The 13612-nt window shown below is 42.7% G+C and overlaps 1 pseudogene; it reads left to right on the plus strand.

Moving 5' to 3' along the window:
- LOC115176452 (glutamate receptor ionotropic, NMDA 2D-like) overlaps nucleotides 1–13612 on the plus strand; it is a 77204-nt pseudogene that overhangs the window by 46692 nt on the left and 16900 nt on the right.

A 13612-nucleotide genomic window follows, 5' to 3' on the forward strand; every position in this document is an offset into this window, starting at 1 on the left:
TCACAGTACTGTATAAATCCTTCTCTCTCCACCTTCCATCCCCTCTCTCTTTCACTCTCTTCATGTTTCACTCTCTTTGGCACGTTCTCCCTTTCTCCTCCCTCTCTCTCGTTCTAACTTCAGATCTCTTTCACTCTCTCAACTCTTGCCTTTCTCTTTCTCTACCCCATCCCTCTGTTCTATTAACTCTTTAACTCCCCCGCTCTCTCTACAGGAAGTTGGATGCCTTTATCTACGATGCAGCTGTGTTGAACTACATGGCCAGGAAAGACGAGGGTTGTAAGGTGATGACCAGACAAGTTTGACTTGATGTGTTCTATCTATTTACTCCTTTATTGTGTTTTATTGTCAGCTAGATAGCGGATTGTGCATTTGTGAAAATAGCAATACAAAATGTGATGTATTGCTTGGTTGATTGGTTGGGTGAGTGAGTGAGGGAGTGAGTGAGTGAGTGAGTGATTGAGTGAATGAGTAGTTGCTTGCTTGATTGATTGATTGATGTTTGCTTGTCAAAGGTGATGACCATAGGCTCTGGGAAGGTATTTGCCACCACAGGCTACGGTATCGCCCTGCACAAGAACTCCCGCTGGAAACGCCCCCTCGACCTGGCCCTGCTGCAGCTGGTGGGAGACGGTGAGGACAGGGAAGGAGGGGTGGAGGAAGGAGGGAGGGAGATGGTGAGGACAAGGGAGGACGGGAGGAGGAAGGAGGGAGGGAAACGTCGAGGACAAGGGAGGGAGGGAGGAGGAAGGAGGGAAACGCCGAGGACGAGAGGAGGAAGGAGGGAGGGAGACGGTGAGGACAGGGAAGGAGGGGAGGAGGAAGGAGGGCGGGAGCTGGGAAGGATAAGGGAGGACGAGAGGAGGATGGGGAAGGATGTAGAGAGTGAGGGGAGACTTGGGGAAGGTCTAAGGTGTGGTGGGGTAAAAAGGAGAGGGGAGGAGAAAGGGGAAGATGGAGGTCAAAGGGCAAAGGGCAAAGGTTAAGGCAAAACGCTCCCTACACCTACCCCTTGGTCCTAACCATTTGATGTTTGCAGATCTGTAAGGTCTGGATAGGTATCAGCAGTTCTGTGGTAGAGCTTCCACCATATTGCTTCCACCTTACAGATCTGCAAATACTGGAGGGTTAGGGCCAAGGGGAAGGGGGAGGGAATGAATTGGGACTGGCTGAGGGAATATGGTGGGGTACAGTTGGGGGGAGATGGTGATGACTTGTTGGGTCATGATGGGAACGGGGGCAAATGCTATGCTGAGATGAACTGGGGATCATAGGAGTGAGGGACCCTGAACAGGGGATGAGGCCTGAGGAATGAGGGCTCTTGAACAGGGAAGGAGGCCTGAGGAATGAGCAATAAGGGATCTTGAACAGGGGATGAGGCCTGAGGAATGAGGGATCTTGAACAGGGAATGAGGCCTGAGGAATGAGGGATCTTGAACAGGGAATGAGGCCTGAGGAATGAGGGATCTTGAACAGGGAATGAGGCCTGAGGAATGATGGATCTTGAACAGGGGATGAGACCTGAGGAATGAGGGATGTTGAACAGGGAATGAGGCCTGAGGAATGATGGATCTTGAACAGGGGATGAGACCTGAGGAATGAGGGATCTTGAACAGGGAATGAGGGATGTTGTACTATGGCTTTCAGGCAATAGTAGCAGCACTTTACTATTCTTGAGAATCTCTTTTATATACCTTCCTCTCTTCCTCTCTCCCTTCCATCTGATGAAAGGAAAGATTTTGTTTGTGTGTGTCAGTGTTGTTTGGAGGGATCATCACAACTTGTGCTGCGACAGTTTTATAGTCATTACATATATGCTGAGGACCAGAGAGAGAGACAGAGAGGCACAAAGAGACAGAGGGAGAGAAGGACAGAAACAGACTGCAAGAAATAATGGTTGAAACAGACAGACTGACTAAAACTAAAAGAATAGTAGAGACACATATAGACATTTCAGTAGGAATAGAGATGACAGTGAGCCAGTTAATTCATTAATTGAATTCTGATAGGGTGTTATTATAGCACTATGTTTGCCCATTGTCCATTTCCATGTCGGGGATTAGAGAGAAAGAGAGATTTAGCCTGTAATAGTGAGAAAGGCTGTTTTTAGCAGAGGCTGTCAAAACACTAATGCTTAATTGTCATTTTTACAGTCTGCACGTACGCACACGCACGCACACACACACACACACACACACACACACACACACACACACTGTAACGGGCGTTGTATAGAGGGGACCAAGGCGCGGCGTGTTGAGTGCTCATGATATTCTTTAATAAAAACTAAACACTTTTACAAAGAAACAAAAACGACAGCAAACAGTTCCGTCAGGCAACAGACAACAAAATGGAAAACAACTACCCACAAACACAATAGAAAAAACCCCAACTTAAATATGATTTCCAATTAGAGGCAATGAGGACCAGCTGCCTCCAATTGGAGATCAACCCAAAAAAAAACAACGTAGAAAAACTAGAACTTAAACATAGAAATAGAAAACATAGAAAACCACCCAAAACACCCCCTGTCACGCCCTGACCTACTTTACTATAGAAAATTACATCTTACAAGGGTCAGGACATGACACACACACACACACACACAAACACACTGTATTGTCTCAATAGGATGCTCCTTGTTTGGCTTGACTCGTCGCTTTAATCGTCTTTGCTCGTGGCGTGGCGGACAAAGCCCTTTAGCTGCCTACACACTGATAATGCCAATTTGGTGCCAAAATCTATGAAACAACATCCTGGGTAAGAGTTAAACACCCGGACCACGTGGGAAACACTCCATGCATGGGAAACGGAGCGTTCAGACGTGCACTCACAGGTTTTATTTGTTGTTGCTTTTATTTATGTTATTTGTTGCGTTTAGCATGCCCTTGCTCTTACCTCTGTGTACCCCAGGCTGAACAATGGTGCTTTATTGGTGGAGGGCTCTAGTAACAGGAGGTGTTAAGTGAGGATGGATCTGGTAATAAGAAGGTATTATACTGTATGTGGGGATTACTAAAGAAGAGGATTCATTCCTGGAGGATAGGAGATGTTTCTCACATTCACCTTTCCTTAAGGGCCACTTCTCAACATCCATTCTGACGTCCTCTTCTATTCCATTATTCCGCTATTTCTCTTATGTCAGTTTATATTAAGTCATGTTGTTATGTCTTGTCATAACTGCATTCAGGAGGAGAGATACTGACCGATGATTTGATGAACTGTAATAGTTGTGTCGTTACACACTGCCTCATGTGAGATCTATAGCATCTATCACCATTTTCTCTGCATAATGATTGCACAATGTGTGACTCTGAGATCTTATTGATCTCTCCACAACCAGCACCTCTGCAGTGCACAAAGGTTTCCTTTCTCCTTTTGAGATCTATAGTAGTTTGCATAGGGTTTGATACAAGCAGTAGTTTGTATGTGATTTGAGAAGCAGTTGGTTGTTTTGTCTAGGGCTTGATAGAAACAGGGGATTATATATACTTTGCCGCCCAGGCAGCTACCATGTACCCACACGTCTGTGAACATGTCTGGCAGCATGTCATGGGTGGCAGTTTGACAGAATTGCCCCTACCCCCTACTGCCCATGTTTTCCCTAAAACCGCCTTGCTGGAACATGCCAGCTGTGTGGTGGCAGCGCCAGCTCTACCTGACCTCACCTGCCAAGTAGGTCAGAGGTGCTGTGTGGATTTGACACACCTGCCAGATTTGGCAGGCTGGAGCTGGTTGGAGATGGCTGGAGGTGCGAAGAGAGAAGGCTGCCTTCAAAACAAAAACTGTCTACAGCTATGGTCTGAAGGGCTATGGTCTGAAGGAGAGAGAGAGAGAGAGAGAGAGAGAGAGAGAGAGAGAGAGAGAGAGAGAGAGAGGAAAGAATAGAAAGCACAGTCAAGTGGAGAGAAAGCCCCAGGGATGAGACAGAGCTTAGTAAAAGGTTTTTGTTTGGAGGAACGTGTGTGTGTGTGTGTGTGTGTGTGTGTGTGTGTGTGTGTGTGTGTGTGTGTGTGTGTGTGTGTGTGTGTGTGTGTGTGTGTGTGTGTGTGTGTGTGTGTGTGTGTGTGTGTGTGTGTGTGTGCTTTTCCTATTCTGTGTCATTGTGTTTCAATATGGCAGTTATCCATATCAATTTGTCATTGGTGAAGGTCAAGACTGAAAAGACACTCAAAGTCAAGTGGAAAAAAGGCACAGAAACTGCATTGGAGTGGCGATTCTTCTTAAGATTCTCATCTTCTCTTTGAGAAGGCAGCTTTATACAGGTACCTCAGTCTGTTGTTGCGTTCCAATATGCCCTGGTCCATCTGTTGCTGTAGCTGTGGAGTCTGGCTAAACGGCTAATGATGTTCAACAGAAGTCCCATTAGTCAAATCACACGGCTGACTGGGCCGGCATGATTTAAGCAACGACAACATAGGAGGTAGTAGAGAGGTCAGTAGAATCGCAGGGTTTGTGTCAGCTCCATTTCAATTCAGTCAGACAATAAATACTATAAGGACTTTTCAACTCCATGGCTTGAATTTCAATTGATATCCTGAAGTGATGCAATTAAAATAGACTTAGCACTATAACCCTGGACAGTAGCAATAGTAGTATTAGTAGTGTTATAGTGTGGACACTATATAAATAATTACATTGAATATTGTACATACCTGCAGTATAGTATGATTACTATTCATGTGTTCATGGTTATTATTGGCATTGGCCTTGACCGTGACTTTTCCCCTTTGATGATGCCATCACCCAGAGTTGTACCTGTTCAATGGGACTCTACCACAGGTTGAGTGTACAACTTTTATTTATTAGGTTGAAAGTAAAGGAAGGTAATATTGAATTGCTTGTGGGCATTCCTTGTCAAGTTACTACATCTTTTTGGCGACAAGGATAAAAGTTGATTAGCATGTACAGGGCGATGGGCATGGTGAACTACTATGATAAGTTCCTCCCTGAGCTGTCAACAGTGTTGGCTCCACTTTATCAGCTGCTCCACAAAGACTGTAAATGGAAGTGGGGGCCTACGCAAGAGGAAGCTTTCCAGGAAGTGAAAGCACTACTACAATCAGCACAACTGCTGGTTCATTTTGACCAAGACCAAGAAATCATTCTGTTATGTGACACCTCGCCCAATGGTGTCGGGGCAGTACTCTGTCATCAGATGGAGGACGGGTCAGAGAAACCCATTGGATTGGCATCACGCACGCTGTTGAGTGCTGAGAATGGTTATTCACAGTTAGACAAGGAAGGCCTGGCCATAGTTTTTGCTGTGAAATGTTTTCATCAGTACCTCTATGGTTGTCATTTCACCATATGCACTGACCACAAACCACTGATGAGCCTTTTCAGTGAATCAAGATGCATTCCCCCTATGGCTTCAGCAATGATATAGTGCTGTGCCCTCATACTGTCAGCTTACCAGTACACTATAGTGTACAAAGCGGGGAAGGACAATGCAAACGCAGACGCGCTCAGCCGTCTCCCGCTACCAGAGATGCCGGCCACAACTGTGGTGCCTCCCGAGACAAGTTTCCTAATGGAGAAATTGTCAAACTCACCTGTGAATGCCAAACAGATCAAACAGTGGACAGACCAGGATCCTATCCTGGCCCAACTGAAATGATTCTTTATGCAGGGTTGTCCTCATATCATAGAGGATGAGGGACTGAGACCTTATGCAAAGCGCAAAACTGAGCTGAGTGTGCAGGATGGCTGCATACTCTGGTGGTCCAAAGTGGTTGTTCCACGCCCTGGCCGTTCACAAGTCATGGATGAGGTCCATGAGGCTCACCCGGGTGCCTCCCGGATGAAAAGTTTAGACAGATCTTACATCTGGTGGCCTAACATGGATCAGGACATAGAAAGCAAAGTGAAATCATGTTCTGAGTGCCAGATCAACCAGAAAATGGCACCACCTGCGCCACTATCTGTGGGAGTGGCCTGACCGCCCATGGTCCAGGCCCTTTTGTGGGCCACATGTTCCTTGTTATGGTGGAAGCGCACTTCGTGGTTACCGGCTCCCATCATGAACAACATCACAGCGACCACAACCATCGAAAAGCTTCGGCAGGTGTTTGCAGCCCATGGTCTGCTTGACTCTCTTGTGTCCGACAAAGCAACAACCTTTACCTGTGATTTGTTCCAAGAATTCATGTGGAGAAATGGGATTCGCCATGTCCGCAGATCTCCGTTTCACACGGCCTCGAACGGCTTACCGGAGCGGGCTGTGCAGACACTGGAAGTGGGGCTCAAAAAGATGACTGGGGGAACCATCACAAATAAGCTCTCTCGGTTCTTGTTCCAGTACCGCATCACGCCACAAACAACAACAGGACAGGCTCCAGCTGAGATGTTGATGGGCAGAAAGCCCAAAGCTCACCTGGGTCTACTGCGTCTGGACATCACGAGTGGAACGGAAGCAGGAGAAACAAAAAGAGAGACATGACCACCACATGAGGGAGAGACAGTTAAAACCCAGTGACACTGTCTACATCCACAACATCCGCAACTTCACAAACAGCCAACATTGGTTGCCAGGTATCATTCAGAGTGGCCCAGTCTCCTTTGTGGTCAAACTGACTGATGGGTGAGTCATGCGCAGACAGCAGGACCACATCCGCCTGCACTATGACCAAAGAAAAGAGCATGTTTGCAGACGGAACCGCTGTGGGTGGTAGTATACAAGTTGAAACCCCACAGGAAACAGTATCGAGGAACAGGGGCATTCAGTGGTTCCAGCAGAGGGTGATGGACATTCTCTCACAAACACCCAACCCGCTCCTGTGCCCTCAGACCCAGCTCCACTGGGACACGCCTTACCTGTGTCTCGTAGCACACCAGGAGTACTCCGCAGATCACAACATAGTCACAAGCCTCCAGAAAGACTAACTCTTTAGTTGAGACCCAGAGACTGGTGGCGTTAGTGTTTGTTTGGAACATACATTTACATTTTAGTCATTTAGCAGACACTCTTATCCAGAGCAACTTACAGTAGTAAATGCATACATTTCATACATTTTTTCTCCATACTGGTCCCCCATGGGAATCAAACCCACAACCCTGGCATTGCAAACACCATGCTCTACCAACTGAGCCACACAGGACAGCAGACTTAATTGACAGCAGACTTAGTTGAAAATAAATAAGGACTGTCATTTTTGGTTTGTTTACTTTTACAGTTACACTAGCAGAAGTTCTAAAGTGTTGAAAAGAAAGAAAACACTGATGTAGTTTACTTGTTAATCTTATGTACTTTCCTCACAGGGGGTATTGAAATGAAGAGGTGAGAAGTGTTAGAGTGTGGACACTATATAAATGATTACATTGAATATGTTATTATACTTACCTGCAGCATAGTATAGTATAGTATAGTATAGTATAGTATAGTATAGTATAGTATAGTATAGTATGATTACTATTATTACTAGGCATTGGCCTTGACCGTGACTTTTCCCCTTTGATGATGCGTATCTCGCATCTGCTACAAGACCATGGTGCTTGCCTACGGAGCTGTGAGGGGAACGGCACCTCCGTCCCTTCAGGCTCTGATCAGTCCCTACACCCAAAGAAGGGCACTGCGTTCATCCACTTCTGGCCTGCTCGCCTCCCTACCTCCGCGGAAGCACAGTTCCCGCTCAGCCCAGTCAAAACTGTTCGCTGCTCTGGCACCCCAATGGTGGAACAAGCTCCCTCACGACGCCAGGACAGCGGAGTCAATCACCACCTTCCGGAGACACCTGAAACCCCACCTCTTTAAGGAATACCTGGGATAGGATAAAGTAATCCTTCTAACCGCCCCCCTACCCTCCCCCCCAAAAAATATATAGATGTACTATTGTAAAGTGGTTGTTCCGCTGGATATCATAAGGTGAATGCTCCAATTTGTAAGTCGCTCTGGATAAGAGCGTCTGCTAAATGACGTAAACGTAAATGTAAATGATGCCATCACCCAGAGTTGTACCTGTTCAATGCGACTCTATCACAGGTTGAGTGGGCTTTATCGCTTTGCTGTATTTGTACCATTTATACATGGCTGTACACCTTTTATTTATTAGGTTGAAAGTAAAGGAAAGTAATATTGAATTGCGTGTGGGCACTCCTTGTCAAGTTACTACAAGTAGAATTAGCAGTATTAGTAGTAGTAGTAGTAGTAGTAAAAGTAACTGCTTTAGCAGAACTGGTGGATGTTATGATAGTAGAGCAATGGTGGTGATGGTTAAGACAGTAGAGCAGTAGTAGTAGGGGTTGTTATGATAGAAGAGCAGTAGTAGGGGTTGTTATGATAGAAGAGCAGTAGTAGGGGTTGTTATGATAGAAGAGCAGTAGTAGGGGTTGTTATGATAGTCGAGCAGTAGTAGTAGTGGTTGTTATGATAGTAGAGCAGTAGTAGTGGTGTTTGTTATGATAGTAGAGCAGTGGTAGTTGTTGTTATGATAGTAGAGGAGTAGTAGTGGTTGTTATGATAGTAGACCAGTAGAAGTGGTTGTTATGATAGTAGAGCAGTAGTAGTGGTTGTTATGATAGTAGAGCAGTAGTAGTAGTGGTTGTTATGATAGTAGAGTAGTGGTAGTGGTTGTTATGATAGTAGAGTATTAGTAGTAGTGGTGTTTGTTATGATAGTAGAGCAGTTGTAGTGGTGTTTGTTATGATAGTAGAGCAGTAGAAGTGGTGGTTGTTATGATAGTAGAGCAGTAGAAGTGGTGGTTGTTATGATAGTAGAGCAGTAGTAGTGGTGGTTGTTATGATAGTAGAGCAGTAGCAGTGGTTATGATAGTAGAGTATTAGTAGTAGTGGTGTTTGTTATGATAGTAGAGCAGTAGTAGTAGTGGTTGTTATGATAGTAGAGCAGAAGTAGTGGTGTTTGTTATGATAGTAGAGCAGTGGTAGTGGTTTTTATGATAGTAGATGAGTAGTAGTAGCGTTTTTTAAGATAGTAGAGCAGTAGAAGTGGTGGTTGTTATGATAGTAGAGCAGTAATAGTGGTGGTTGTTATTATAGAAGAGCAGTAGTACTAGTGGTTGTTATGATAGTAGAGCAGTAGTAGTGGTGGTTGTATTGATAGTAGAGCAGTAGCAGTGGTGGTTGTTATGATAGTAGAGCAGTAGTAGTAGTGGTTGTTATGATAGTAGAGCAGTAGTAGTGGTGGTTGTTATGATAGTAGAGCAGTAGCAGTGGTGGTTGTTATGATAGTAGAGCAGTAGTAGTAGTGGTTGTTATGATAGTAGAGCAGTAGTAGTGGTGGTTGTATTGATAGTAGAGCAGTAGCAGTGGTGGTTGTTATGATAGTAGAGCAGTAGTAGTAGTGGTTGTTATGATAGTAGAGCAGTAGCAGTGGTGGTTGTTATGATAGTAGAGCAGTAGTAGTGGTGGTTGTTATGATAGTAGAGCAGTAGCAGTGGTGGTTGTTATGATAGTAGAGCAGTAGTAGTAGTGGTTGTTGTAATAGTAGAGCAGTAGTAGTAACAAGCCCTTAACCAACAGTGTAGTTCAAGAAGAATAAAATATTTACGAAGCAGACTAAGATAAAAAGTAATCATAAAAAGTAACACCATAAGAATAACATTAACGAGGCTATATACAGGGGGAACTGGTACCGAGTCAGTGTGCGGGGTACGGTCTAGTTGAGGTAATCTGTACATGTAGGTGGGTACGAAGTGTCTATGCTTATGTAACAAACAAACAGCGAGTAACGATTTATTTAATTGTTCAACAGTCTTATGGCTTGGGGGTAGAAGCTGTTGAGGAGCCTTTTGGTCCTAGACTTGGCCCTCCGGTACCGTTTGCCGTGCGGTAGCAGATAAAACAGTCTATAACTTGGGGGACTGGAGTATGAAAATTTTATGTTTTTTCCTCTGACACTGCCTATTATATAGGTCCTGGATGGCACGAAGCTTGGCCTCAGATGATAGTAGAGCAGTAGTAGTAGTTGTTGTTATGATAGTAGAGGAGTAGTAGTGGTTGTTATGATAGTAGAGCAGTAGAAGTGGTTGATATGATAGAAGAGCAGTAGTAGTAGTGATTGTTATGATAGTAGAGGAGTAGTAGTGGTTGTTATGACAGTAGAGCAGTAGTAGTGGTTGTCATGATAGTAGAGCAGTAGTAGTGGTTGTTATGATAGTAGAGTAGTAGTAGTGATTGTTATGATAGTAGAGTAGTAGAAGTGGTTGTTATGATAGTAGAGCAGTAGTAGTAGTGATTGTTATGATAGTAGAGGAGTAGTAGTTGTGATTGTTATGATAGTAGAGAAGTAGTAGTGGTTGTTATGATAGTAGAACAGTAGTAGAGGTTGTCATGATAGTAGAGCAGTAGTAGTGGTTGTTATGATAGTAGAGAAGTAGTAGTGGTTGTTATGATAGTAGAGCAGTAGTAGTAGTGATTGTTAGGATAGTAGAGGAATAGTAGTGGTTGTTATGATAGTAGAGCAGTAGTAGTGATTGTTATGATAGTAGAGCAGTAGTAGTGGTTGTTATGATAGTAGAGAAGTAGTAGTGATTGTTATGATAGTAGAGCAGTAGTAGTGGTTGTTATGATAGTAGAGCAGTAGAAGTGGTTGTTATGATAGTAGAGCAGTAGTAGTAGTGGTTGTTATGATAGTAGAGGAGTAGTAGTGGTTGTTATGATAGTAGAGCAGTAGTAGTGGTTGTCATGATAGTAGAGCAGTAGTAGCGGTTGTTATGATAGTAGAGGAGTAGTAGTGGTTGTTATGATAGTAGAGCAGTACTAGTGGTTGTCATGATAGTAGAGCAGTAGTAGTGGTTGTTATTATAGTAGAGAAGTAGTAGTGATTGTTATGATAGTAGAGCAGTAGTAGTAGTGATTGTTATGATAGTAGAGGAGTAGTAGTGGTTGATATGATAGTAGAGCAGTAGAAGTGGTTGTTATGATAGAAGAGCATTAGTAGTAGTGATTGTTATGATAGTAGAGGAGTAGTAGTGGTTGTTATGATAGTAGAGCAGTAGTAGTGGTTGTCATGATAGTAGAGCAGTAGTAGTTGTTGTTATGATTTTAGAGAAGTAGTAGTGGTAGTTATGATAGTAGAGTAGTAGTAGTGATTGTTATGATAGTAGAGTAGTAGTAGTGGTTGTTATGATAGTAGAGCAGTAGTAGTAGTGATTGTTATGATAGTAGAGGAGTAGTAGTTGTGATTGTTATGATAGTAGAGAGGTAGTAGTGGTTGTTATGATAGTAGAACAGTAGTAGAGGTTGTCATGATAGTAGAGCAGTAGTAGTGGTTGTTATGATAGTAGAGCAGTAGAAGTGGTTGTTATGATAAAAGAGCAGTAGTAGTATTGATTGTTATGATAGTAGAGCAGTAGTAGTGGTTGTTATGATAGTAGAGCAGTAGTAGTAGTGATTGTTATGATAGTAGAGGAGTAGTAGTAGTGATTGTTATGATAGTAGAGGAGTAGTAGTAGTGATTGTTATGATAGTAGAGGAGTAGTAGTGGTTCTTATGATAGTATAGCAGTAGTAGTAGTGGTTGTTATGATAGTAGAGCAGTAGTAGTGGTTGTCATGATAGTGGAGCAGTCGTAGTGGCTTTTATGATAGTAGAGGTGTAGTAGTGGTTGTTATGATAGTAGAGCAGTAGTAGTGGTTGTCATGATAGTAGAGAAGTAGTAGTGGTTGTTATGATAGTAGAGAAGTAGTAGTGATTGTTATGATAGTAGAGCAGTAGTAGTAGTGATTGTTATGATAGTAGAGCAGTAGTAGTTGTGATTGTTATGATAGTAGAGAGGTAGTAGTGGTTGTTATGATAGTAGAACAGTAGTAGAGGTTGTCATGATAGTAGAGCAGTAGTAGTGGTTGTTATGATAGTAGAGCAGTAGAAATGGTTGTTATGATAAAAGAGCAGTAGAAGTAGTGATTGTTATGATAGTAGAGGAGTAGTAGTGGTTGTTATGATAGTAGAGCAGTAGTAGTGGTTGTCATGATAAAAGAGCAGTAGAAGTAGTGATTGTTATGATAGTAGAGGAGTAGTAGTTGTGATTGTTATGATAGTAGAGAGGTAGTAGTGGTTGTTATGATAGTAGAACAGTAGTAGAGGTTGTCATGATAGTAGAGCAGTAGTGGTGGTTGTTATGATAGTAGAGCAGTAGAAGTGGTTGTTATGATAAAAGAGCAGTAGAAGTAGTGATTGTTATGATAGTAGAGGAGTAGTAGTGGTTGTTATGATAGTAGAGCAGTAGTAGTGGTTGTTATGATAGTAGAGCAGTAGTAGTGGTTGTTATGATAGTAGAGCAGTAGAAGTGGTTGTTATGATAGTAGAGCAGTTGTAGTAGTGATTGTTATGATAGTAGAGGAGTAGTAGTGGTTGTTATGATAGTAGAGCAGTAGTAGTGGTTGTCATAATAGTAGAGCAGTAGTAGTTGTTGTTATGATTTTAGAGAAGTAGTAGTGGTTGTTATGATAGTAGAGCAGTAGTAGTAGTGAATGTTATGATAGTAGAGGAGTAGTAGTGGTTCTTATGATAGTAGAGCAGTAGTAGAAGTGGTTGTTATGATAGTAGAGCAGTAGTAGTGGTTGTCATGATAGTGGAGCAGTAGTAGTGGCTGTTATGATTTTAGAGAAGTAGTAGTGGTTGTTATGATAGTAGAGCAGTAGTAGTAGTGAATGTTATGATAGTAGAGGAGTAGTAGTAGTGATTGTTATGATAGTAGAGGAGTAGTAGTGGTTGTTATGATAGTAGAGCAGTAGTAGTGGCTGTTATGATAGTAGAGCAATAGTAGTGGTTGTTATGATAGTAGAGCAGTAGTAGTAGTGGTTGTCATGATAGTAGAGAAGTAGTAGTGGTTGTTATGATAGTAGAGCAGTAGTAGTAGTGATTGTTATGATAGTAGAGGAGTAGTAGTTGTGATTGTTATGATAGTAGAGAGGTAGTAGTGGTTGTTATGATAGTAGAACAGTAGTAGAGGTTGTCATGATAGTAGAGCAGTAGTAGTGGTTGTTATGATAGTAGAGCAGTAGAAGTGGTTGTTATGATAAAAGAGCAGTAGTAGTATTGATTGTTATGATAGTAGAGCAGTAGTAGTGGTTGTCATGATAGTAGAGCAGTAGTAGTTGTTGTTATGATTTTAGAGAAGTAGTAGTGGTTGTTATGATAGTAGAGCAGTAGTAGTAGTGATTGTTATGATAGTAGAGGAGTAGTAGTAGTGATTGTTATGATAGTAGAGGAGTAGTAGTGGTTCTTATGATAGTATAGCAGTAGTAGTAGTGGTTGTTATGATAGTAGAGCAGTAGTAGTGGTTGTCATGATAGTGGAGCAGTCGTAGTGGCTTTTATGATAGTAGAGGTGTAGTAGTGGTTGTTATGATAGTAGAGCAGTAGTAGTGGTTGTCATGATAGTAGAGAAGTAGTAGTGGTTGTTATGATAGTAGAGAAGTAGTAGTGATTGTTATGATAGTAGAGCAGTAGTAGTAGTGATTGTTATGATAGTAGAGGAGTAGTAGTGGTTGATATGATAGTAGAGCAGAAGAAGTGGTTGTTATGATAAAAGAGCAGTAGAAGTAGTGATTGTTATGATAGTAGAGGAGTAGTAGTTGTGATTGTTATGATAGTAGAGAGGTAGTAGTGGTTGTTATGATAGTAGAACAGTAGTAGAGGTTGTCATGATAGTAG

The sequence above is a fragment of the Salmo trutta genome, chromosome 37, assembly GCF_901001165.1.
Source record: "Salmo trutta chromosome 37, fSalTru1.1, whole genome shotgun sequence".
Taxonomy (NCBI): Eukaryota; Metazoa; Chordata; class Actinopteri; order Salmoniformes; family Salmonidae; genus Salmo; species Salmo trutta.